This window comes from Polistes dominula, unplaced genomic scaffold (genome assembly GCF_049000335.1).
Source record: "Polistes dominula isolate Pdom_NZ unplaced genomic scaffold, Pdom_raw_medaka contig_31, whole genome shotgun sequence".
Lineage (NCBI taxonomy): Eukaryota > Metazoa > Arthropoda > Insecta > Hymenoptera > Vespidae > Polistes > Polistes dominula.
In genome coordinates, this window is record NW_028300925.1 from 4,804,178 (window position 1) to 4,831,185 (window position 27,008).

The window sequence follows — 27,008 nt, forward strand, 5'->3', positions numbered from 1 at the left end:
AGGATTTATTTAATATAATATTATTACCATATATAGCAAAGAGAACGGTATGGTCTCTAGGTTAGATAGTTGATAAAAAGTACACAAATTTAAACAATAAAAATGGAATGCTGAATGCAATAGTCATAAATAGCACGAAAATCGTAGAATTTTTTTCGAGGGAAATATAATTTGCCGTTAAATTAGTAAACATAGAATATCCTTTTTGTGAAACTCAGGTATAAAATTTTAATCGTTAGGATGGACTCCAATTTCTCGTTTTCATCTACATTTTTGCGCTGTCTAACAAACAATTTAAGAATCAGGAAATAAAGATGCTACGAAAAACATATGGAAAATACTGTTGGACTGAACAAAGGTTCTGGTACAGATGTAATGAGAGATCTAATAGAGATCTTTTCGAGAAATACTTTTTCAACTCCATAGCCTGCTACACTTCTCTATCTCTCTCTCTCTCTCTCCCTTTTTTATTTATAACATATCTCGTCTTTATTCTTTAAACCACAAACTTATCTTCTCTAAATACTCTCGTCCAAATAAAGATTTGAACAACGAAAAATCTAAAGAACGCATTGAATCGTATCACTCACTAAGCTTATCGAACTGTGTACACAACGAGTCTCGAATTTCAGCCCCATGGTAAACTCCAACGATTCACGGTAGACATTCAGCGTGTTAAAAATGTTTTTATTTAATTAAAAAATTAACATAAATTTCTTCATTATGTAAATATTATAATTAATAATATAATTTTCTTATATGACTGGGTTAATACATGTCTTCGGATATTTTTTATAAAAACATATAAAAATCAAATTTAATAGAAATAATTTGATCTTTATGAATCAAATATATTTCATGAAGAAGCAAAAAAAATATGTGATAGCTTTTGAATGGAGTTTGTCAGCTGCTTCTAATATATTCTACAGTGTTCTCTTATTCTTTTTCTCTGATGTATCTTGTAATCATTTCTTTTTTTTGTGTAAAATATTGCAGACAATACAATTATTATATTCTATATATTTCATAATTATTAATTATAATATTTGCGAAATAAATAATTTAATATTAATTTTTCAATAAAATAGAAACACTTTTAAATAGAAAAGAAATGACACGTTTGATAAAAAAAACAGACCACGCACCTTCTGTCTTTATTTCGACCGTCAGTTTGTTTGTACCCTATTTTTTTGTCGAATACCTACGTGCTTATCTCTGTTTACTCTTCTACCCTTCTATCGCTTCTACCTATAAACAGGTATAGGATCAAAATAATATGTGTCCACGCTTCATAGTATGCAGTCGCACACAAACCCATACATATACAACCAGGAGCGATAACTACGAAGCAGAGCATAAAGAGGAGACCGAGAATAGGAAAAACTGTATAGCTATATTCTGTCTTATTCTCTTGCAGGCTCAATCCTATATGTTGTCTCTTTTATTTTTTTACTAAATATCGTAGCCGTTACATTGCCGTCCACCGCTCCGTTGCCTCGCCGCCGCGTTTCATTTTTTTCATATCACTCCCTATTCTAAAGAAGTTTTCACTTCAAAAAAGAATAAGGAAAAATACTTTCAATTTTTCTCGAAAGAGTAACGACACGTTAAACGATTTCGAGATAATGATGTCGCCGTTTCTCCTTGTAAAATTGATATTTTTAACATTCTAAGGAAGTGCCTTGCATCAACTCGTTTCAAACACGAAAGGTTATTGCGAATAACAAGCTACGAAGAGCAAGGGACGTATAACGCACATCGATGTTTGCAGGAGCTTCGTCCTCATCGGTTATTGTAACGACACCTGCGAGTCCTTCCATTCGATCTAACGATAAAAATGATAATAATAATAGTCGCAGTTGTAGTTATGGCAATAGTAGTAGTAAAAAAAAAAAAAAAAAAAAAAAAAATAATAATAATATTAATAAAAGTAATACCAACAACACGCATTTTTCTTGTTCACACCAAAAACGAAATAGCTTCAACGAAGAGGGATCTCGGATTATTCACAGTCTGATTAAAAAAGTGTATGTAGGATATTTACGTAGAAAAAAATGATTAAATATCTTGTGGTAATACGAGAGATGCGAAGCGTTATACGATTATAACACGAAACGCGGAATACAATATGTTAAATATTATAAAAGTATAATAAACTGATGTGTTTTACGATATGAGAAGTTAATGAAGTTTGTTTTCGATATTGGAATTGAATTCGATATCGTAAAATATAAAAGATAAAAAGAGAAAGAGAGAAAGAAGGGATGATGCGAATGGGTACGAGGGTGGAAGGAAAAGTTGTTTGCGAGAATCTCATTCAATTTCTTTATTCTGTTCTTCCAGAAACAAACCGACACGTTTAGTTTCGATGTTAAAACGAGGTCGAATAAATTCAAGGATAATCTGTTCTATTGAAAGTAATCCACTCGACGATAAATAGGGAGTTACGTCGCATTAAACGTGTATCATTTACGTAAGCGTATAATTTTCAACGGTCCAAAATTGGTGTCATCGATCAAACGAACAAGAACGATAAATTACGAGGTAAATAGATAGGTAGGTAGATGAGTGGATAGATAGGTAACTATGAATTATTTGTTACCTATTATACGCGTGCAAACTTCTTTCCCCTTTTCCTATCTTTTCCTCGAATTTTACTGATTCACATTATTTTAAATTCTACGATCTTGTTTTTCAGAGTTTTTCAAGAAGTAAGATAATCTTATCGTCGTTTATTTTCGCAAATCGATTTAATTACATGACATTGAAAACACGAGATTTTTGGCAAAACATGATAATTCTTAAAAAAATAAAGAAGTTTTCACTTCAAAAATCATGTGTGCAGATCACACATTTTAGAAGTGAAACCTTCAAAAAACCTAGCTTAGAGAGAGTGAGACAAATGCACAGTATCAGAAGTAGGCTAATTTAGGGTTTATTTATTACAATACTAGATATGCCCAGCCACGCGTTGCTGTGTCTCAGTCTGATTAAATAGAAAAGAAAAAAAAAACAAGAAAGTGCTACAAAATTCCAAATTATTAGCGTTTCACAAATGTTATATGATTTTCAAAATTATCTATCGTAGAATAGACGAGAAAATAAAATTAATAGGAAATGAAAAAGGTGTACACAAATGTGATATTACTAGAAAAGGATTAAAAAAAAATGAAAGAAGAAATAATAAATCGAAAAGAATGCTTATTGTTATCAGAAAACACCAAGTATATGATCGGAGTCTTCCGGTACTCCGATAATTATTTTATTCCCTCACCCCTTCACTGACTACGTCTACGACATGAATGTCCTTTCCCCTACCACTTTCGCCCACCTCTTCACCGACTCTTTTAGCACCATTGGGATTCCCCACCAATTCCTCGGGGAACTCCATGGGGTTCCCCACAATTCCCCCAAGGGATCCCCATGGAGATCCTACTTTTTACTTCCTACTTCCTACTTCTGGTTATTTCCTATTAAATATGTAATGGAACGAGTAGGGGCACGAGTAGAAAAAGCAGGGATTTGAAACGCAAATTAGTAAAATAATGCGTACTTTTAGGAAGTAATTGTACCCAAAAAAACCATCCGTGGGTGGCATTAGCGGGTATTGGTAGATTCCTCGAACCTTTCTACGTCCATAGATAATGTTTATAATGCCGCCAGTGGTTTACAGTAGGTTCTGAAGGATTTTGTTTAAGCCATTTACAGTCGGCAGTAGGCTGTGGGGGATGCAAAATGAAATCCGTCTACGGTACTACTTTAAACACTTTTAATTACTTTATACTGCATATATAAATAAAAAAACCAAGTTTCGAAGGAATGAGGTGCATGCACAATATCAGAAGTAAGTTAATTGTATGGTTTATTTATTGTAATATTGTTACCATATATAACAAAGGGTACCAATATGATCTTGCGGTGGGTGTAGCTGAAAAAAACTTTTAGCAATTTTTAGCAATTAAGATGGAATGCTGAATGCGATAGCCATAGATAGACATAAAAATCGTAGAATGTTTGTCGACGGAAAGATACCCAATCCTAACTTCAGTAAATATAATATATCCTTTTATGAAACTCAGGTATATGATTGTCTTTCTGTAAATTTGAGATATCTTTATCATGAGTCAACACACCCAAATATTTTTTTTTGTTGCAACTAATTCGTTGTTAAAGAAACACATTATTATTCAATATTATTAATTATAAAAAATGTATTTAATTTTAAATGTTCGTATAATATCTACTCTTAAAGCTCCGCTTCTCCTAGCTTTCCCATATTAAGTAAAAGGTGCAAACGACCATCAGTTTATCAATAATATTCTGAATCGCATACAAACACACACATTTACGACACCTAGTAGCCAGAAGTGAGGACTAGGAAGTACCGCATAAAGAGTAGACCGAGATAATAAGAAACAAATACATACTGTCTTCTACAATATTTCATTCTCTCGCAGGCTAAATCCTATATGTTTGTCTCTTTTTCGAAGTGTTTCATCCCATTCTTCGTTACAGCGTTTTCAAATCACCCCGATTCTAAAGAAGATTTTACTTAAAAAAAAAAGAAAAGAAATGAAATAAAAAAGGAGGAAGATAATGAATGGAAGAGAAGCTTTATAAAGAGAAGTTATCTCACTTTCTATTTTCTTCACACGAATGAGAAGACGAACGCGAATGGTTACACAGAAGGAATCGGACGCGGCTAACGAAGGGTCGCGTTACTATACCCTATCCTTTCTGCTTTGTATCGACGAAGGCCAACCCCTCCCCTCTCTTTCTCTATATATCAAACAATCTTTACGAAAACACGAAGGATTTCACGCTCGGAAACGATTCGTTCTCCGCAAACGATCTCGCCTTCTTCGCGCTTTCTTTATCTATTTTATTCCTTTTCTACCCCTACCCCCTCCCTTATCCCGCCACTACTATTTCTCTCTTTAAATCTTTCTCTCACCTACTATTTTTCTTTTTCCAAAAGACAGATAGTCCAATCGTTACTTTCCTCTTATACCTCGAGCCTCGTTACGCGTCCGATCGTGCTGTCCGGTTTGCCATTTCTAAAACTACAGAAAACTTTCTGAAGTGAAAACTTCTTTAGAATAGGGAGTGATTTGAAAAAAGTGAAACGTGGCGGCGATGTAACGGAGCAGCGGGCGGCTATGTAACGGTCACGATATTTAGTAAGAAGAGAAAAAGAGACAAACATATAGAATTGAGCCTGCGAGAGAATGAGACTGAATATAGCTATACAGTATTTCCTATTTTCGGTCTCCTCTTTATGCTATGCTTTGTAGTCCCCACTTCTGGCTACTAAGTTTTGTATATGTGTGTGTTTGTGTTTGTGTGCGACTGCATACTACAAAGCGTGGACTCATATAATTTCGATACTAAACTTGTATAGTCGTCAATCGAAGAACTACCTTGAAAACAGAAGTTAGTTCTTCGACGGGCCGTTAGTGTTCGCATTTTTCTCCTAAGCAAAATTATTTCATGAAGACTGTAAAAAAAACCTCCAGCATCAGGATAATTTACAATTCTTTTTTACTGGATGATACTGAAAATAAAATATCAAATCTTCTCAGTGTAAGGCTGAGTAGACGCAACTGCGATGTAAAGTTGTTGCTATTTTTTGATTTTTTGATTTTAATATAACAACAATATAGAATGTTTTTTGTAGAATGATAGGTCCTTCGCACCTTTTACTTAACATGTTCGTCGCCCAGCGCGATTCGGTTGAGTTTCTCGCCAGGCCCAAATCCGACTGTCGGCGCGCCGTAACGGAAACAAGCTGTAAGCAGGAATATAAGATGTAACTAAAATATTATGATTATATTATGATATTATTATCTTCTTTTTGTTTCAAAGAATAAAGCACAAAGTTATATTTTTTTATAGTAAAAAATATAATATAAAATTATCTTCTATTTGTCTTAAAGAATAAAATATAAAATTATCTTCTATTTATCGCAAAGAATTTTGTTTCGAAATGAGGATTATTACAAGTTTTTCGGCTAGAGGACTACCTGGGATCTTACTGCAGTTCTCCAAGATCCTTTATTAAGTCGAGAAGCATACTTTTTAAAGATAGACCAGTTACTTTTTTATCCTAAGAATGTCCATTAGACGGCGTAAAAATATAATTGAAAGTGAGGAGAGTAGTGATGATGAAGTTGTAAATAGAATTTCACCTTCAAATTCCGATACAGAAGGATCATATGCTAGTGAGGCCTTTGACGACATGTTGAATAAACTTGCTATAAACGAAGAAAAAGATATTGAACTCTGTTGGTAGTTCATTAGACACATTGATACTACAGTGGAACGGATTCGCTAAAACGCAACAGTCATTTCCGCAGGACTAGCATATAATAATGGGAAAACTGGCATTGACAAAAGTGATCAAATGATTTCATATGCCACAAAAATACGGAAAAGTATCAAGTGGTATCGAAAATTAGCACTATAATTGCTTTAGTAATAGTACTTACTATACTTTGTATAGTTTCTATATTTCTAATATTTAAACTATGGTTTTTTAGGAAGGGAAGCTTTTCTTTAACGAACAAATAAGGTTTTATTGTACCATCTATTAGGTACGATCACATGTTTTATTTCTTATTTTAAATTCTTTCATTTTCCCCTCATTATAGCTTTTCGCTTAGGCCAGAATACTTTATATTTTATATATCTTTTTAACAATCTAAAAAATTCGCAAACTATAGAAAAATGTGTGAAATAAAGCAGAAAAACACGATTAGGAAGATTCCAGAGTTCAACGGAACGTGTTCGTGCATTTCGTGCACGCCAGAAGACGTTATTAAATGTGCAGAATAATATCTCTAATCTCTAATATAAATAATGCGTTCACTGTTAGAAATAGTGAAAACGATCATCGTAAGTCATTAAATAGCTTCCAATCAATATATTTCTTTCTTAGTCCTTTCTACTCATACTAGACAAGCATAGTCTCAATAGATCACTTTTGTAACATTATTTTTTATTTTCTATTTAGATGATTTGCAATTGGATATTGTGAATTGTGGTTCAAGTGTCTCTCGACCAAAAATTAAGGCCGAACAGTGTCGTGAAAATCTGCAGAAAGAAAATATTAGGGAAATTTCAAAAAGTTTGACGGAACGCGTTCGTGCATTTCGTGCACGCAGAGAGGTTTTTAGTTACCATACATATTGTAATAATCATCAGCAACATGTCTCAATTCTTTAAATTGAGAACTTGCTTACTGTGTAATATGTTATGCATTATATATCAATAAAACGCAAAATAATTTTTGAATGTGGTAACAATATTATAATAATAATATTATAACAAATAAACTCTACAATTATCCTACACCTGATATTCTGCATTCGTCTCATTTTCTCGAAACTTAGTTTTTTTAAGGTTTCACTTCTAATCCGTGTGATCTGCACACATGTTTTTTTTTACAAGAAGTAAAAAAGATAGCAGAAAAGGACGTAGAAGAAGATGTGGATTTTTTACGAGCCGATAGAAATCGGCCGCTCGTCTTATTCGTTACTTATTCAGTATTAGTACATATCCATGCGGCGCCGACTTTTCGAATATTTTACGAAAGAGCAACGTCACTCTCTTTCTCTTTTTCATTTTCTTTTTCCCTCCCTCTCTCTCTTTCTCTTTCTCTCTTTCTTTCTGTGAGTTCGTTCGATCCAACGTTATTTTCTTTCGATCGTAAAATCAGGAAAAGGTCGATCGTTTCTGGTCTTTCTCACGAGCAATAGAAAAATAAAAAAAAAGTCGAAGAAGAGCTTGGAGAGAAAATCGGATTCCTTAAGTATTCGCAAAAGTTAAATAGGTCTTTCACCGTTTGACTTATAGACGTACTTTCCTAATTAATTAATACTTATTTCGAGAGAGAATTTCGACTGTTCCTGTTTAACTAGTTCGTGTCGAATCGATAAAAGATTTTTCATTATTACCAAATATTTTGTCTTATCTGATTTTTAATTCTTCCGTTCTTTCAAGGTAAATTCATTCTCTCTATTTTATACATTATAGAACGGAGGGAATATCTTTTAAAAGAAATAGCTGATAATTTTCATTTAACAATTATCGAAATAAATAAAAGCAAAAATTATAAGAACATTTCTTTCATTCGAAAAGCATCGAAATTAAGGAGTGGAGAGGAGAGTTAGAGAGAGAGAGAGAGAGAGAGAGAGAGAGAGAGAGAGATAAGTAAACGGGAAAGAAAGGATCCCTTTTCTTTCTATCCTTCTTTACCTTTTCCTTTCGATCGTAAATCTCCTTTTTATTCGCATTTCGCGGTAAACGCGATATGTAGGCCGACTTCGAATCGACTTCTAAAAGGAGAGTTACCCCGAGCGATTCGGCCGATAAAATAATCGATGGTCCTCGTGCATCACACGGAAGGATTCAATTCCATCGATAGCTCGGACTCTTTCGAGCAGCGCTTATTCGAAGAAAAGTGACTCGGGATCGTCGAAGGATTCGAACCTTCTCGCTCCTTTTGCCCTACATCTTCACATTCTCTCTTTCTCCCTTTCTCTTTCTCTTTCTCTTTCTCTTTCTCTTTCTCTTCCACACATATATATGTACACATATACACACACATATGCATATACACGCACACTCGCTCACTCGATCTGTTGTGTTTATCTTAGTTCCTACCGTAGCTCTTCATCCTTGGCATTCATCTCATCACAATGGAGGCCACCGTGCCGTCGGTTCACATCGAAAAACGAAATACATTATCCATTTAAAGAATATAACAAATAAATCCAATCTCGTATCGAGCGGAAAGCCGGTCTTTCGCTCAACGATCGAAGGTGTTGAACACCAAACAAGAAAAGAAAAATAGAAAAGAAAAAAAAGTAAGAAACAAGAAGGAAAAATATAACAATCGTAAAGAAAATCGTCGAGAAAGAGAGAAAGAGAAAGAGAGAAAAGGTAGAAACGATCGGTGGAAAAGTTTGCGGTGCACGATCTACGAATTCGTCCTTTTTACTTCTTCGACGATTACTTTTACTCAGCGCACTTGGTAGGAGGTGATCTGTGAGATCGAGTCTTCGATCAGTCGTAGAGATCCTCGATCGTGGCTGACTGAGTGTCGTCTCGTTCAAGCGGCAGAAAAAGAAAGAAAGAAGGAAAGAAAAGAAAGAAAGAGAAAGAGAAAGAGAAAGAGAAAGAGAAAGAGGAAGAGAAAGAGAAAGAGAAAGAGAAAGAGAAAGAGGTATAGAAAGAGAGGGTTTGCTAGGGAAGGAGGTGGTAAAAAGAGGGTAGTCGCTGGGTGATCCGCAGGTGTAGGCGACACTCAAGGTTCGTAGCAGACACGACTCTGCTCGGAAGGGTCGGTACTCTCTTTCCTACCAATCCCCACTACCTCACCTTTACCAGCAGCCCTCGTTATCTCCTTCTTCTCTCGTCAAGGGTGGACACGCGCTTGGTCCTCGTCGTCGTCGTCGCCGTCGTTGCTGTTGTTGTCGTCGTTGTCGTCATCGTCGTAGTAGTAGTAGTAGTCGTCGTCGTTGTAGTCATCGTCGTCGTCCCCACGAATTCCAGGGATCAATGCGTTGGTGCAGCAAAACGCCTGCGCCACCCTCCCCACCATTAAATCCCCACCAAAGGAAGATTGTCGGCCACGCAGAGCGGCAGCGCCGACAGTAGCAGCCACGGTGCTAGCCACGATCCTTTCGTCGCACTGACGACGTATAACTTTCCATACGAAAGAAAAAGGACTATTTATACGACACGAGGGAATATAAACACGAAAACGATAAAAATAAAAATAGAAATTAGAGATAAAATAAGATTAATAGAAAAATAAAAGAAAAAAATAATTTATTGACTATTAGGATATAATATGCAAGTCTCGTATAGAGGCTAGTGCAGTTTAGGCTGTGTTTTCTTGGTCCTCTCGAATTACACCGAACGTGTGCGAGAGTAAAGGGAGAAGAGAGGAGAGAGAGAAAGAGAGAGAGAGAGAGAGAGAGAGAGAGAGAAAGAGAGAGAGAGAGAACAGTGACGACCTCGATCCAGTACACCCCCACAACCATCTCTTTCGCATCCCCCCGCGGTTCCACTCGACTTCTATTTCTCTCTCTCTCTCATGCTTGCGCGCGCGTGTTCCCACCAGGCACTCTCCTCCTCGTCGCTCCAGCGTGCGCGGCGCTCGACCCTCGGAAATTCTGAAAGCGGTTCGCGCCTGTGCAACGCGGGGGTGGCGGGGACCGAAAATTGAGGCTAAAGGAAACTCGACGGATCCAGCCTAAGGGTCTCTCCTCTCTCTTAGGGTTTCTACTTGCCGCCGCCGCCGTTGTCGTTGTCATCGTCACTGTCACCGTCACACTGTCACCGTCACCGTCATCCTTATTGTTGTCGTCGCTGTTACTGTCGTTGTTGTCGTTGTCGTTGTCGTCGTTGTCGTCATTTTAACCGTCATCGTCATCGGTTTCGTCGTTGTTCTCGTCGTTATTGAAATTTGGCCGCGTGCGTACGTGCATGCGTGCGTGGCTACGTGCGCGCGTTCTCGCTTTTTTTCTCTTTCGTCGTCCTATTTCTTTTTTTTCGCTGCAATAAAAGTGGATATCTTACATCAACAGTAGGATTATCGATGCTTTTGGATTTAGGGAGAAGAATTTAACTTGGTGATTGTACTTTCTTGCTTTTATTTTCCTTGGTTTTTTCTCTCGAGGAAAGAAGAAAGATGCAAAGGAAAAGGTAAAGAGTGCAGGGGTGACATCGACGACACGAGCTACCACCGTCGCTGTTACATTATCATCTCGAAGAGCTGACACGGTTTACTTTGAGGATGTTCACCGACGAAAAGTCTTTATAATATAATACGGCGGAAAGAGAGTGAAACAATACAAAGAGAAACAGAAAGAGAAAGAAAGAGAGATAGTTGGAGAGTGAGAGGAAGAAAGTTAAACTGGAAGTAAGAGACAAAAAGAGATAAATTTAAAAAAAAGCTACGATATAGAGAATAAACTGAGTGGTGTAGTACGTTTTCGGGGTACGTGCGCTAGCCGTGGCCGCGAGTGCAGCGGTGTGACGTGACAGTGTACCTGAAGCAGTGATCGAGGAAGGTCGTGCGTCCTGCGTCTCTTTAAGAGTTTCCTCGAAAGGATATCTACGTTTAAGGATACTCAAGGAACCTTCGATAACGTATCTTCGTTGTGTCCGAGTCAAAAATCAAGTTAGTTCGTTTTTCTTTGTGTGTATATCATATGAAAACAAAAGAGAACAGGATCATCGACGATCCTGGACAAAGGCGATGATCGTCATGTGTTCTCGACCGCAGCCCTCGGTTGAGGGTTGAAACAACGAACTCGATATTGCGATATTTTTGTTCTTTTTACTATCGTGCGTGTGCGCGCGCGCCCACAACAGTGTGTCGGTTGTCGTCGTGGGAATCAAAAGGGAGTTCGACGATAACTTTTTCTTTTCACGACAACGAACTGGTCCCCCTCAGGAGGACCGACCGTGTACCACGTCATCGAGCTCAAAGTGAGTCTATTTCTATCCTTATTTTATTTTCTTTTGCGTATCTTTTTTTTACTACAACATTTCAATTTAATCTCAATATCACGCCACGAAATGGCAATTCTCGTTTTCTTTTACACCTTCTATTTTGATATTTTCTACTATTTTCTTTTCCTTTCCTTTTTTTTGTAAATCTCAAATCTTTTTCTCATCTTTAAAATCGAATCAACGACCCTTTGTTCCACGATATCAAATGCCGCGAATGATTTCAAATCGACTGTTATACTCTAATTTCATCGTGATTGAACGTAGAAAATGATTCGACTTGTTCGCCGTTTGCCGTTCGACTTTTTTTTTTAACCGATCGTTCGAAATTTTATTCCAATCATCGACAAATATTTGAACGTTTCGTTTAACGTATGAACGACCGCAGTTAGCTACAAAGATCTTCGAAATCGTACTGAAACGTTGAGTTTTATGATATAATGTAGATATCATAGTCATTTTATAGATCTCTTGAACGAATCTATCTCGTTCTTGGATCCTTAGATTTTTATGATATTTACCGAAAGCGTCTATATATGTGTCTGTAACTTAGTACACCCATGAAATCTTTCGGAATCTTAAACGTTGGAATTTCGAAGTTATGTTGATTGAAGGATATCAAAATTCTTGGAAGAACGTTACCCTTTATCGTATATTAAGAAATGAAACATAATTTTTATTCAGACTCTTCAAACATTTTTATGGACAATTCAAATTGTAATAATATTATTCGATTATAAAATACGATCAAATATGAAGTATAACTCGCTAAACGTTTCCTTTTTATCCTGTAATATTTTTTTAATGGTATAAATCAAAATTCTTGCTCTCAACGATGAAATCAAATATGCGCAAATAATTTCGATGCGACAACGTCGTATTCGTGAACGGATTATTTTCTCAGAGTATTAAAATTCAAGTGCAAGAATTCAATTATCCGCGAACAATCTTTAAATGTCTTCTCGCTTTTGTATTCCCGAAACGATTCTCTATTGCGTTTTAGAACAAACAAGTTTTTGCATGATATCCCCACTCAATAAATGCATACGCGCATCACGCCTTTCGCTTTAGAATACAAAACACGTTCTGTTTAATACTCGTGACAAAAAAACGTTAACAGGTAAATACGAGAAAACATTCTACATAGGTGTAACAAAATTATTGCTATGTGATCTTGTAACGTGGAGTACACGTTAATATTAATAATAACATGTATCAATTGTAGTAACTCGAAGTGTATATTAGGAAGAACAAAAATTAATGTAAAAGTTAATTAAAATTTGATGAGTAACGATCGTGAGAATAATAGATTAAGAGGATAAGAGATAGAGATAGAAAGATAGGTAAAAAAAAGAAAGAAAGAAAAGAGAGAGAGAGAGAGAGAGAGATGTGCAAAATCGCAGCGCGACACTTACTTCGCGCCGTTTACTTTCGCGCATCTCCATAATTCATTCTCATTATACTCTGCGCTTACTCTCCCTGCAAGCTCAACTCATTAGATACGTATACGTACTTACCTTCCTTGTGTAAAGTACTACCAAAGATAATATTATTCGCACGTAACGTTGCTTCGAGAACATAAGGAAGATATTTGCTTTAAGTATTTTCCTCTTAATTTTTAGAAAAGATCTTCAATGAATGTAAAAATGTTCGCTTGTTCGTTTGTTCGTTCGTTATGCTTTTTTCTGTGAATTCGTCATTACACGTTTAGCCAAATATTATATATATATATATGCTATTTTTCATATTAATGAAGCTAATATAAATATAATCAATTATTTAACAATAATGTAATACGTAATATGTTTGATATGACGAGAAATCAACGATGGTGTATAATCAATTATGCTAATTTTCCCTATAATACCGTTTCGTTATTAATAATAAATATTAATAATAAATAAAGAGTTAAAAAAAGAGAATAATATGAATGTGAATAATGAAATACATGTTACCAAGACAGGATGAATTTATTAATTTTATGAAGATTATATATATATATATATATATATATATATATACAGATAAATACAATAATAATAATAATAGATGAAAATAATCGTTATAATAATTATATAACATTAGTATTAAGTAAATAGTAAACTAACAGAAATATTTCGTTTTGACAAAATTTCTTGAAATGTAGAATCGTTTTCAAACTTTCCCTACATTCGTTCGTATGATTAATCTGCCCAGACGTAGTAATATGCTAGCCAAAAGCACTCGGAACGTCATAAATTTTGGCTGTACCGGGTGCCGACGAGGTTAAGCCTTCGCCTTGGAGTTGACGCACGATTGATCATGCCGTAGGCGTACAGACGTTGTTTGCGTGTCTTGAGTCTTAATGTTTCAACGTAGTAGACATGCCGCCTACTATAAACTTCATCTCGACTATTATCCAACGCATGTATTCTATCACGGCAACCGACCGTTCGAGAGAAACTTTCGATGCAACGCATACTACGAATAATCTATATAGCTTTGTACAGTTTTCCGTGAAAATGTGCAAGCACACGTGCACGCGACACGCACACACGCGCATACATATACATATAGTATGATAAATATACGTGAAGAGAAACAATGAAGAAAATCGTGTCAAGGACGCGTAATCCAGCCCTTTTCTACCAACCTAAGGCAACATGCACATAGCCACACATACGTGCGCGCATATACCACCACACACAACACACACACACATACATAACACATAGAAACACAGATAAAGTGTATATTTCGTTCGACGCGAAAAGTGTGTCTTCTGCCCACGCATTATTCTTTTGTTTGCTTTATGCTTGACATAGATGATAAAAATGAAATGCTATTCTTTTAAATAGCGTGCGCATATGAACGAAAGAGAAAAGAGAGATGGAATGTCGAGATGCGTTTTGTTACGGTTCGTTACGTCGACAAAGGATGCCGATGATTTTTCCGCGATTGTCAATTATGTATTTCATACATTGTTTTAATTTTTGTTTGTTTTTTTTTTTTTATTATAGTCCTGGTCTCTTTTTTTCAATTTTCATTAGACAAATGGTATTGAATTGCAAGTCACGAAGGAATAGTCACGTTTAGTTAGATAAATCCAGAGACAGGAAAAAAAGATTGATAGGATATTTCATTACAAATTTAGGACTTTTATAAGTTTATATATATATATTTACCTATCCATTGAATGTTCGTACACTGTTACGGTTACTAAATTTTTGCATGAAAACTATTCATTTAATGTGTTTAGGATAAAGATAATTAAGAAATAAATACATTAGTATACCTTTATAACATATTTATGTGTATATAATTAAGCAAATGCGAAAATAATGTACAAAAAACGCCCTCACACATCTAAAAATCGTACTTTTATGATAAAACAGTAAAAACAGAGGAATACCATGTCTAAGGATTGGTCATTCTTTTCTTTTTGCTTTTATTTAAATGTTTTTTATTATCAAAATCAGTTTAATATCCATTAAAGTAAGAATAATATAAAGTACATTTGTTAAAAAATTACTTATCAATTAAAATATTTCAAATATTAAACAATTTTGATCTGATATTTATTTATTAAATTAAAATTTTCAACTTGAAATTATCACTGACGTTCAAAAAATGTATATTAATTTAAACAATCTTAAATATTAATAAAATCTATTAGAGTATAAAACATATCTTAAATAAATGTTAATTAATTGAAAAATATGTTAAATGTAGTTTGAAAGCACGGAATATAAGTTCAACGTAACGTCCTCTTAGAGATTCACCTTCAGACTGACAGGTTGTCATCTGTCAGATTCTTTTATTCAATCTTGTTTATATGACTTTCCGAATGTTACACATGTGTGTAACGGTAATAATCTATATAATTAATAGAATTTAAGATTATAACGTTCTAATTTTAGCATTTTTACACACGCGCAACGTTCGGAAAGTTATATAAACAATATTATATGTAAGAATTTTGACAGAAGACCACCTGTCAATCTGAAAGTGCATTTCGAAGTGGACAGTAGATAAATCGTATATTTCGTTCTTTTAAACAACAATACACATTCCTTTCGATTAATTAACAATTATTTTCATATTTTAATACACTCTACTTATATTACAGGAAATTTTTGTCCTCGAAGTAATCACTTTGCAGCAGCGATAAGATAATTACATTAGAATGTAAAAATGCTAAAATTAGAACATTAAAATCTTAAATTCTATTAATTATATAGATTATTACCGTTGCACACATGCGCAATGTTTAGAAAATCATATAAACAACGTTGAATAAAATAATTCTGACAGATGACAACCTATCAGACTGAAGGTGAATTTCGAAACGGATGGCTCGTCGAACTTATATTTTGTGCTTTTAGACTACATTAAACATTTTTTTCAATTAATTAACAATCATTTAAGGTATGTTTAATGCTCTAATAGATTTTATTAATATTTAGGATTGGACTAATATTTAATATTGGATTTTAAAGAAATAGGCTACGAAGACTATGAGACTGGAGAGTCCCGTTCAGGGACGGAAACACTGACGGGATTTGGTATTTGTGGTAATAAACTTTCGAGTTCCTAATGCCAATTAATAATAATGTAATAATTTAGGATTGTTTAAACTAATATACTTATTTTAATGTCAGCGATAATCTCAAGTTAAAAATTTTAATTCAATAAAATATCAGAATCTGATGTATTATATTCGAAGTATCTTAATAGATAGGTAATTTTTTAGCAATACTTTACATTATTCTTACTTTAATGGGTATTAAAACGATTTTGATATTAAAAAACATTCAAATGTTAGTAAAAAAAAAGGATAAAATGTTATCCCCACATACACGATTTTAGGTTTCTTCATTATCTTCATCCTAAGCAAACTATATTAATTGTTTTCAAGTAAAAATTTTGTACGATTTTAAGGATCATTCATCGTATGTATATGGCATTCGTTTCTTTTTATTTGAAATACGTATCGTGTAATCACTGAGAAGCGATCGTTCACGATAAAAGCGCGTGAGTACTATTTGTGCAGACACATTACGCGTTTTACTGACACGCCTTCATATTTATCATTCATCCAGATAATAATACGTTCAAAGTAAATGATGAAATATTAGCCGGAATTAATAATAATACGTTATTATTCATCAAACACATATGTGTGCGCACAAATACAAGCAAACTCATTCGCTCGAATGATCAGTTGATTTTTACCCGAAAAATGTTTTTTATGGAGCCTTGCATTGAACTCTGTATTATTATCAAAGTTTATGTTTTCTGGACATATGTATGTTGATAGCAGACGGATATATTATGGTTATTTTTATCAACGAGAAGGATGTTAAATCTCGATGATAAAAATCATTAATTGAACTTTAATGAATGTTACGTTGGACGTTGCTAATATCTGTTTTCGTTGATGAAATTCATTACCATTATCAATCCTATCATTATCATTAGATTAGCATTATTGTTATTATAGATACAACAAGCGCTCTTTCTCTTGTTCTTTTTTGATATTTCAATAACGATCATCATAAATCAACGCACGTAATATGTAAATTAATACTATCTATAGAAAAGAAAATCTTTAAAAATAAAAAAAAGAACAACCCGTTACATTTGGGAATCAAGCTGCATGATCGTAACAAAGTTTATTAATGCATTTCTCATGAATATACCATTAGAAGTGCAACTTCTGCTGCTACTATCGAATCGTATCCGTCATCTTCCTGTTCGTCATGTTATCAAAAGGAAAAGAAGGATCATGTCGGATATATCAATCTTTCTCGTAAGCTTTTTTTAAATAAAACCTATATATGTCAAAGAGCACATCTTTCTTCAGGATCACGAGGATATATACATGGAAGGAAGGGTGCAGACGGAAGGTTAGGTAGCAGGATGTTCGATTTTCGACGCTAATTCTTCGTTGATCGATTTATCACGATTAAGTTAAAACCTTGGGCAGCATTCGCGGGGAGAACTCAAGGCCGTTAGACCACTATAAATTGTCGACTCCATTGGTAGGAGCAGCCTAGTAGCGAGCAAAGCCATCGTCGTCCCAGCGCGTCCAACGCGACACGCCATTGATCATGATGCAGACACGTCGCTCGTGCGGCTGAGAACTCGAGGCTTTGCCATAGTTACGTTAATTTTACGAGCCGCCCCAGTTTGCTATCCCTCGACGTTTTGCCCTTCCAGTCGGCCAACGACGTCAGGAAATTACGAACCGTGCTGTGTCGACGAATGATCCCTTTCTCTCTATTACTCTCTCTTTCTCTCTCTCTCTCTTTCTCCTTTCTCTTTGTCTTTGTCTTTGTCTTTAACGCTTCCTCACGGTATACCGTCTCTTAACCATTCGTACTTTCCTCACCACTCAACATCGCCTTTCAACCTCGTTATTAATTGCCTACTCATTAGACCGAGATAATCCTTAGTCCTTCGACATTTTGCATATTTATGACTATACACCCTATATATATATATATATATATCGTGGACAAAAAACATCTATACATATATACATATACATATATCTATAAGCCGTTCTAGCTTTTCTATTCGAATTGATCGAAATCGAGATTACAGGGGTTTCAGTGAGATTTGAATTTTCCTCATGTCTACCCTTTTCCCTCAAGAGAGAAAGTAAGAGAAACTACCCTTTTCTTGTAAACCCCAAGGCGTTTAAACGGCCTATCGCCTTATCTTTTACGCCCTTTTTACCATCAAGTACCTATCTACCTGTAAGGTTTTTACATCGAATTAACCGTTACGAATTGGATATCTATTAATGAAGCTAACACGTTAGACATGAATTTTTAATTGCCACGTCATTGTAGATTGTAGACGAAGGGAAGGAACAACGTTATGAGATTCTTAACGGTGTGTTACGGTTGTTAAAGGTATATGCATAAATATGGTTAAGAAAATTTTCTTCCTTTCAGATTGATATTAGACGGGTCATGTTAGAGTTAGTATATTAGAGAAAGGTAAAAAGAAGGGGGGGGAAGATAGTCTTGAATCTTCCTTTTCGGGAAACTTTGCGTTTACTGGTGTACGTGCATGAGATCGAAAACACTGACGGTAGATGAGAAGAAAAAGAAGAGGATATAAGTTCAAGAAAGCTAAAAGACGCGGGCGTCCCTTTCGTGATTGAAATTGATGATGGTGTTATTATGGTAGAAGCAAATGAGAAAGGAACGACATAGGGCCATTTTAAGTCTTCGCATGTAGACGACTACGGCGACGACGATGACTGCAATGGCGACGTTGTGGAAACCGTCGACGTTATTTCGACACTCGACAAATAAATTCTCTTTCGTTAGATGAGACTTTAGTTTCTCTGACGAGCGGTAAAAAAGAGAGAGCAGAGAAAGAGAGAGAGAGAAAAGTGAGGAAATGGTCCACGCAGTAGCATCCAACCGTATGCCGTCGGCTTTAACCACAAGCTAGACGTATTTTATTCTTTTCTTCTACTCTCATAGTCTCGTGCTCTTACTTGCTTTACTCCCTTACCTCTCTATCTATCTCTCTCTCTCTCTCTCTCTGTTTCTATCCCTCTCTTGCATGAGTTTTCTTCTTTTTGTTATCTCGCGGCGGAGTTACTTGCGAGGAAAATTTTAACGACCTTATGTTTACGTCCGTATAATAAAAACGTGAGCTGTATGTGCGCTACATTTTTATATTTATCTTCTATATTTCTATCTTTCTCGTTCTTTTTTCTTTCTGTATTGCGAAAAGTGAGTCGCTTAGTGCATACCCAAGGACTACCGATTTCATTCCTCTCGCGTTTCTTCTTCTGTTCTTTTCCACGGGTCTTCTTTTTTTCTTCTTTAACGGAAAGAGTTAAAGATATAACATCGTGTGGGCTTTGATATTTACTCGCAATTTTCTTTTTCAACTTAATATAGAACAGATACATATGTAATTTCTTTTGTAGACAATCGTAACAATTATAGTCGACACGTTTGATTTGAGTAATTCCAACCAAAGGACGGATGCTAATTAGTCACGACGCTCCTTTGTGTTTGTCTCCTCGCGAACCAATTAGTGAACCACTGATTATTTTGTTTTCATGAGGCTTCAGTTAACGCGCACAGCTTATAGTCACGCTTTATTCACTAACGGGAACAACCAATGTGCAAAATAGATAGTACATAGAGAAATTGATTGCGCCAATCGAATGCCGGTGTCGATGAACTTTCCTCCATGCAATTGGCTTAATGACATTCGCAAGCTATTATAGATAGTCATTGTCCGAATTAAATACGAAATTTACAGCATTTTATCAGGCTTGATTCTCATTTTACTTTCCCGATATACCAATGTGGATGATCAATTTAACCTACGAACTCGCTATGGAATGATTTATAAGCACAGTCTGAAAAATAATGAATGTTTAAAAGTGTTAGGATAGAAACTCGTTCGTTTGTTCGCACGAACGGTGAAACGAATTTCCTTTACGATCATCGAGGAACAACAAGGCGTCCTCATGTTCTAACGCTATTGTTGGGCGCACCCGTACCACATACATACACCCACACCCACAAATCCAACACACGGATATCACATCGACGACCGCATGGCCCCGATTCGATCTCGTTCGTTACGGGAAATTATTAAAATCTTCGTAACGGCCCTTCCATAAACTCGATTATATCAGGGAATTAATGCGATTCCATATCGTTTCGTTTCTCAATTATCGGAGATTATTGAAATATTTATATGCGATTGCAAATCGTTTTCCTGGCTTACTCATTGATTTTGATAACACATCGAATCGAAAGGCAACATTCTTCCCCCACTCCTCTTCCTTCTACTTCTTTTCCATTAGCATTACATACTTTTTTCATTTTAAACGTATTAAGAAAAGTGTGTGTTTGAGAATGTTATCTAACGTACAGTCTTATCAAATCCCTTCTTTTCGATCGCTTAGATGCTACAAAGTGTAACTTCAACATCATTCGCATACTTTACGTCGGCCCAAATACTGCAGACACGACTATTCAAAATTTACATTAGTTTCATATACCAATTATTTTACTATCTCCATATTTCAAATATATAATAAATATATAATAAATATATAATAAATATATAATATATATATATAACAAATGGGTATATTATAAAGTACACATGTACATATCCTATAATATACACGTTTATGCATTCATATAATCCATACATTCTTTAAGAGTATGAATAATTAAAGTTATAGAATTGGTGGTGTTTTCGTTAACCCGAGGATCCACAACGTTCCCGCTAATCGAGCATCATCTTCTCCTTCCGTATTTCTTCCCTTGTAATCCTCGAACACCCATAAGCTTAGAATGTTAATGTCGACCTAATTTGTATCGGCCAAGTGTCTTTCTCCCTTCTCTCTCTCTCATTTAGCAATTAGCCGTAAATTCTAAAGCCTAATCTCTCCTCTAGCTAATCGTCGTTAAGTATACTAGAATATCGTAATATTGTATCTATTGAATCGATGAATCGATTCAAAGATCAAGATCTTTCGTGTTATAGCAAAGATACGTCGTTAGCACGTTAGAAAATCATTTATCCGTTATTAGTTGGTAAACATTGTGGGAAAATCGGTTGATGAAAAGGTATGAAGGAAAAATTTGATGTTTTAATGGGTAAAATTTGGATTTTTTGTTTAGAAATGCAATCAAATGCTTTGGAATTTTTGAAATTATCCTTCCATTTTTGTTGTTTTTATTGTGCATCACTGAACGAATGACTCGCATTAATTCAGCTAAGTTATTCAGTGACGTTTCTGACAGATGATTCTCTCTGATTGCCGATTCGATACTATGCTTCACCGATCAGAGAATGGCTACTGATTGTGCAAGTTACCCTCTCTACCAGTCAACGACTTGACATCATCGAGCGTTAATTTTCCAACAGCCCGATCTCAAACGGAATTTTATATAGTTCGTCCTGTTCTATCATATATCGAAAATTCAAAGGGAAATGAAAACATCCATCCGGAATTCCAACGATAAAAGCGCGTTTCGTTTTATGCTCCTCTATACCCGTTGCATACCGATAATATTGTTCTTTTTCTTTTTATATTTTTTAGCATTTAATTTTCAAAAGATCGTTATAGTATATACTCTTTATCGGTGTAGCAATATAATACTGTGTAAGGGAAATTTATAGAGGCGAGTTACGGCGAATCTCAACGAGATTTATGCATAAATTATCCTTTAACGCCCGCGTACAGCTCTTTTATTACCTACATCTTTCCGATGAGAGAAAAGCTTTTATATATAATTTTATCTTAGTACGTGATCACTCTCTCTCTTTCTCTTACAAATTCATCACGCTTGACTCAACTCGACTCAACGACGTTTTGCTTATGTTATAATATCTAGACGAAAGCCTCTAATCGTCTAATCTCTAGGTTTCGTGTCGACAATCTTCGTGGGAATATACGAACGATTCGTCATTATATTGAATATTCTTCCAGATTTTAAATGAATTATATCGACAATTTTGAGAAACGATATGGCTACAAAGTTAACTATACACCTAACATCTACCGTCTTTCGAGAATCTTGCAAGGATCTTGCGAACGTTGGGGATGATATCAGTGCCGGAGAAATTTCACGGTACACTTAATTGTTCTAATTCAATTTGATTATAACCGGCTAGATAATAAGCCGGTAACGAGCTACTTGGTTCGTTAATAACGATCAGCCATTTCATCGTGTTCTGTCTCTCTCTCTCTCTTTCTCTCTTTCTCTTTCTCTTTCTCTTTCTCTTTGACTCTGTCCCTGTCAGCCTGTCTACGACTATCTTTATCATTCTCGCACATTGAAACACACACAGACACATTTTCTTTCTCTCTCTTTCTCTCTCTCTCTTTCTCTTTCATCGACACATACACATACACACATACACACACACATATATATATACACACCTTGGAAGACCTGGTTTTATCGCCCCCTGTGCGTCTTCCTTATCACGTATATCTATTTCCGTCCGACTCGCTGACTCGTCGCTCGTGACTACATCGTCTATAAATTCCCTATATCTATGCGTGGTATCGTCTATATATACCTCTTCTTCGCACCTTCCTAACCCTCACGGTACGTCGACTTCAATGTCGACTTTTTGTTCCGACCTTAAGAGAAACCACCAGTTTGAGATTGAGGAGACTCGACTTTACGCAAAGAGGAGAGGAGACAGTGATTGATATTGTGACTAAATCTATAATTTTCACATTTATGGGATAACTATTATACTTTCCCTTTTTATTTGGAGATATTCTTTTTTTTTAATCGTGTATAAAAATAAAAACAAATTTATGTGAAGTTAGTCACGTGGAATATTCTTATTCGTTTTTTGTTATTTGCTTGTACAATGCAAAGATTCCAAAATTTGTATACACACAATTTTATTTTTTAGGATTAATTTATCTTTCAAATTGATATAAATTTTGATTGCAGAAAAATATTTTATTTTTAAAGAAATATCGGTTTATTTAGATAATAAAAAAAATTCATTTTTTATTTTAAAGAATTCTTACCTACGTAAGATATTAAAATATAATGATTATTTTTGTAAGTATAATCTGATTTTCCTTCTTTTGCATCTAATTATACGTTTAAGACAATTAAACATATCTTGTTAGACCAATTTCATTATCAATTATGTTAAATCTTTGCTTTTATTAAAATAAAATGCCCGTTTGTAATAAGATTTTTATCTATAATATTATATATATATATATATTCTATCTATAAAATTAAAATATTTTTTTAGGAATAAGAATTTAGAAATATATTGATTATTTGAAATTGACAAAAACAGGTATGAATATCTCTCTAATTCATTTTATATATATATATTTATATATTATAGTTAATAAAACATTATTTGAAAAAAGAAAATATTAAGAAAAACACTTGTATTAAATATTTCCATAACTTAATAGAGTACGAGAAAATATATTTATATTACGTGATGAGACGTTTCATAAAATGCGTAAGACTTTTTCCAAGTTATATTTCAAAAATAGATACGCCGATCTTCGTTGGAATGAAAAGAATGGAATATATCTGCTTGTATTCCCTTTTTCCCTTATATCGATCTCGTAATTGGACGGGAAATGCTTTGCTTCGACGCGCGAACCGACAAAACGACTATCCTGGTTGGCAATAAATTACGAAGAATCACGTACCTCGGGCCCTTATACCGTAACGATCTTATTTACACGATTTAAACTCAGAGGTAAAGTGATACTATCGTTAACCACGATCTTTCTTTCCTTCCTTCCTTCCTTCCTTCCTTCGACCTCTTTCCTTTACTTGTGTTCTCTCTCTTCTTCTTTTTTTTTATTCTCTAATTGTAAAAATAAAATCTTATCGAAAGATCTTTCTATAGTTATATCAAAACATGACACAACAAGCTAAAATATTTTAGTCAGAGATCACAATACTTCTTGCTTACAAGAACATTGTATTATATTTACACATAAATGGTATAATCAATTTATGTTCTTTATCAGAGTTTGCGAACGAAAGTTACTTTCGAGAGTCGATCGATCAAAATAATCCGATTACGTTAGACGTAAGCGAGCGACGATGTACCTTTAGACATGAGCTTTTACTCGTTAAACTCGCTGGCCGAATTTTCGGTGAGTACCTAAATCGGGAAGTTGAATCCTTTAGATAGATTCGTCTCTTCGACGTTTCCATGATAGAAGAGCTAACGTAAGAGCGTTCGATTTTCTCTCTCTTTCCATATATATAGGTATATATAGCTTTCTTTGTTTGCTTACAATCTTAAAGTTCAAGTAAAGACCTTAGGTTCGTTATTATTCGAATCCAAAGTTTGAACGAGTGCACATAATCTTCGGGTACGTTTTAAAGCTTATAAGATTCTCTGATATTTTATATAATGTTCCTTTTTGTTTTCATCGATATCAGACATGATTATCAAACTTTCTTCTCTTAAATATAATTATAATTTTTCGAGTAAATTTGTTATATTATCGGGCGCACACATACACACACACACACACACATACATATATATTAAAACAAACATAGAACTAAAACAAACTTTATTTTAATTAATTTAGTTTTTCCATACATTTATAAATACATAATTTAACCGAAAATTCCTTTTTTATTTTGTTTTTATCCTTTGAAAAATTTTGCAAAAAGCGTCATTTCTAATCGTAAAGATAAAATAATTAAAAGTCACGTAATCAAGAAAAACGAGTCACAAGATCATAGTTGGCTGTTGTAGTCGAAAGACGATGGAGGAAGAAAAAGAAAAGAAATATAGGAAACATATAAGAAATGCTGATGTTTCCCGCGCGATTCAAGTGAAAAGAAAAGAAAGGCGTAAGAAAAGAATGAACAAGAACGCGGTAGCAAAAGGTGGTGGCTAGTAGAAGGGTAGAGTAAAACAGGGCGGAGGCCTTCGGTACTCTTCGCAACCATTCCGGAACTTTATTTCCCCGAGGATCGCTCCAGCAAAGTTTATCGCTCGAGGTAACACTGCCGTTCCTCCTCACCGTGCCTCTTTTTCCTCTTTATCCTGTTTTTTTCTTTTTTTTCCTTCTTTGTCTACTTCTTCGTTTTCTCTGTTTTTCTCTCCCTTTAGTCCTCCTCAGTCCGGCTTTTCTTCTATCTCTTTCTTTCTTTCTTTCTTTTTCGTACATAGTTACGTACGTACGTAGGTACGTACATACATACAACAAGCTGCTGTTCTCCGGTGGCCTGGCCACGTCCGACTACCGTATACCAGGCAATCAGGTTTCCAGGATGTAAGGTATTATCTGCTTAGGCCAGAAGAATCGTCGGTCCTGCAAATGGATTTTCTATCCTCGTCCACTACCTACTTTACTCTTTCCCTTTTCATCTCGCTTTTTACCTTTATTCTTCGTTTCAACGTGACTCAATTTAAGTCCTTTAAATGATATTATATTATAATATATTTCAGATTTTACAGTCTTTAACGGGAAAATAATTTTTAAAATGGATTTGAATGAATATCTTATGATAATAAAAATAATATCGTTTCAAAGCTTCAAATCGGTAAGAATCACGAATAAAATTATCAACGGAAAGTACAGAGTTAGACTGAGACAGAGAAAGAGAAAGAGAAAGAGAGAGAGAGAGAGAGAGAGAAAGAAATAGAAGCAAATTTGTGGCGCTTCGTTACATTTTTATATTTTTTTCATCTTTTCTTTTCTACCTTTCCCTTCTCTTTTTTTCCCTTTTCTTTTTTTCTTAATAATCCTCTCTCTTCCTTTTCTTTTCTCGACCATCTCTTATACATCCCATCTTCCGTGTACACAATTTGCGCTTGTAAATGCATATTTATTTTCCTCCGGGGTACTATTTTAACGGTAAATATTTAAGTTAGAGACCGGTTGTCGTCCCGTATTTTTAGACTAGTGTGCTTTCGGCAGAAGCTCCAGTTGAGAAATTCAATGAATACTCGTGTCCTTTTCCTTTTTTTTCCTCCTTGTTTTTGGTTTCATTTTTTGTCTCTCTCTACCTATTTTTTAGTCTTTGTTCGTTTTCTTTTTTCCCTTTTTTTTTGTCTGTTACTTTCCACGAATGGACAGATACAAAAAGAATAAAGGGGGTAAAAGGGGAAAGATTGAGGGAGGGTGAGAGTTTGAAACACGTTCGAACAACTGTTACGTTCTTTATTTTCATCGAAGACTAATTACTCTCCTTCCTTGTTTCTTAGGGCTCGTTACGCAGCTAATTACAAAGTCCTCCCTGTGAGATGTATTCATTAGCATTGTTAATTCATAATGCTTCTATGAAACATAAATGAAGCACATATTTATAAGTTTCGAATGATTTGAAATTGTACCTGTTAGTATTTATATTCTTTCAAATATTTTATAACGTGAATAACGTTAATGATCACGACAACGACGATGATAATGATGATGATAGTGATGGTGATGAAAATGATAATGATTATAATTTATAAATAATAATAATAATAATAATAATAATAATAATAATAATAATAATAATAATAATAATAATAATAATAATAATAATAATAATAATAATAATAATTACAACAATAACGTTAATGGTAGTAAATCGATGTAATTGTAATTTGGGGGAAAATAATGAATATCAATAAACGCACCTTTCGTTGTGGAATAATCCTTTAATAATGCGTACTGAGGGGAGAGGGGGAGGGGGTAAGCATTAAATCGCGCTCATGCATTCGCGCGTGCACTTGCAGAATCGTTGCCAAGTCGAGGATATCTCGTTCGGTAGCTACGTAGTACGTTGGTTTGCTCGTTCGTTTCCATTGTAAGTCTCACGAAATTTATCACCGCAGTGGTATAGGGTAGAAATAATACGGGCCACGAAAACGATGCGATGGTTTTGTAAATAACTGCTTTTCATATAGTTCTCTCTCTCTCTCTTTCTCGCGTTTTTTCACTTTCCTTCTCCCTCCAATCTCTTTTTCTATCCCTTCCT

General features: G+C 34.8%; 2 protein-coding genes across 2 annotated transcripts in view; one reads left to right on the top strand and one right to left on the bottom strand.

Annotated features, from left to right (window-relative positions):
* Positions 1 to 27,008, bottom strand: part of LOC149032981 (uncharacterized) — a 78,204-nt gene that overhangs the window by 19,283 nt on the left and 31,913 nt on the right. The gene's annotated exons all lie outside the window — the stretch shown is intronic.
* dpr12 (defective proboscis extension response 12) overlaps positions 10,003 to 27,008 on the top strand; it is a 231,958-nt gene continuing 214,952 nt past the window's right edge. Inside the window, exon 1 of the mRNA XM_015334504.2 lies at positions 10,003 to 11,502. The gene's annotated coding sequence lies outside the window, so the exon portion shown is untranslated. The remainder of the gene's footprint in view (positions 11,503 to 27,008) is intronic.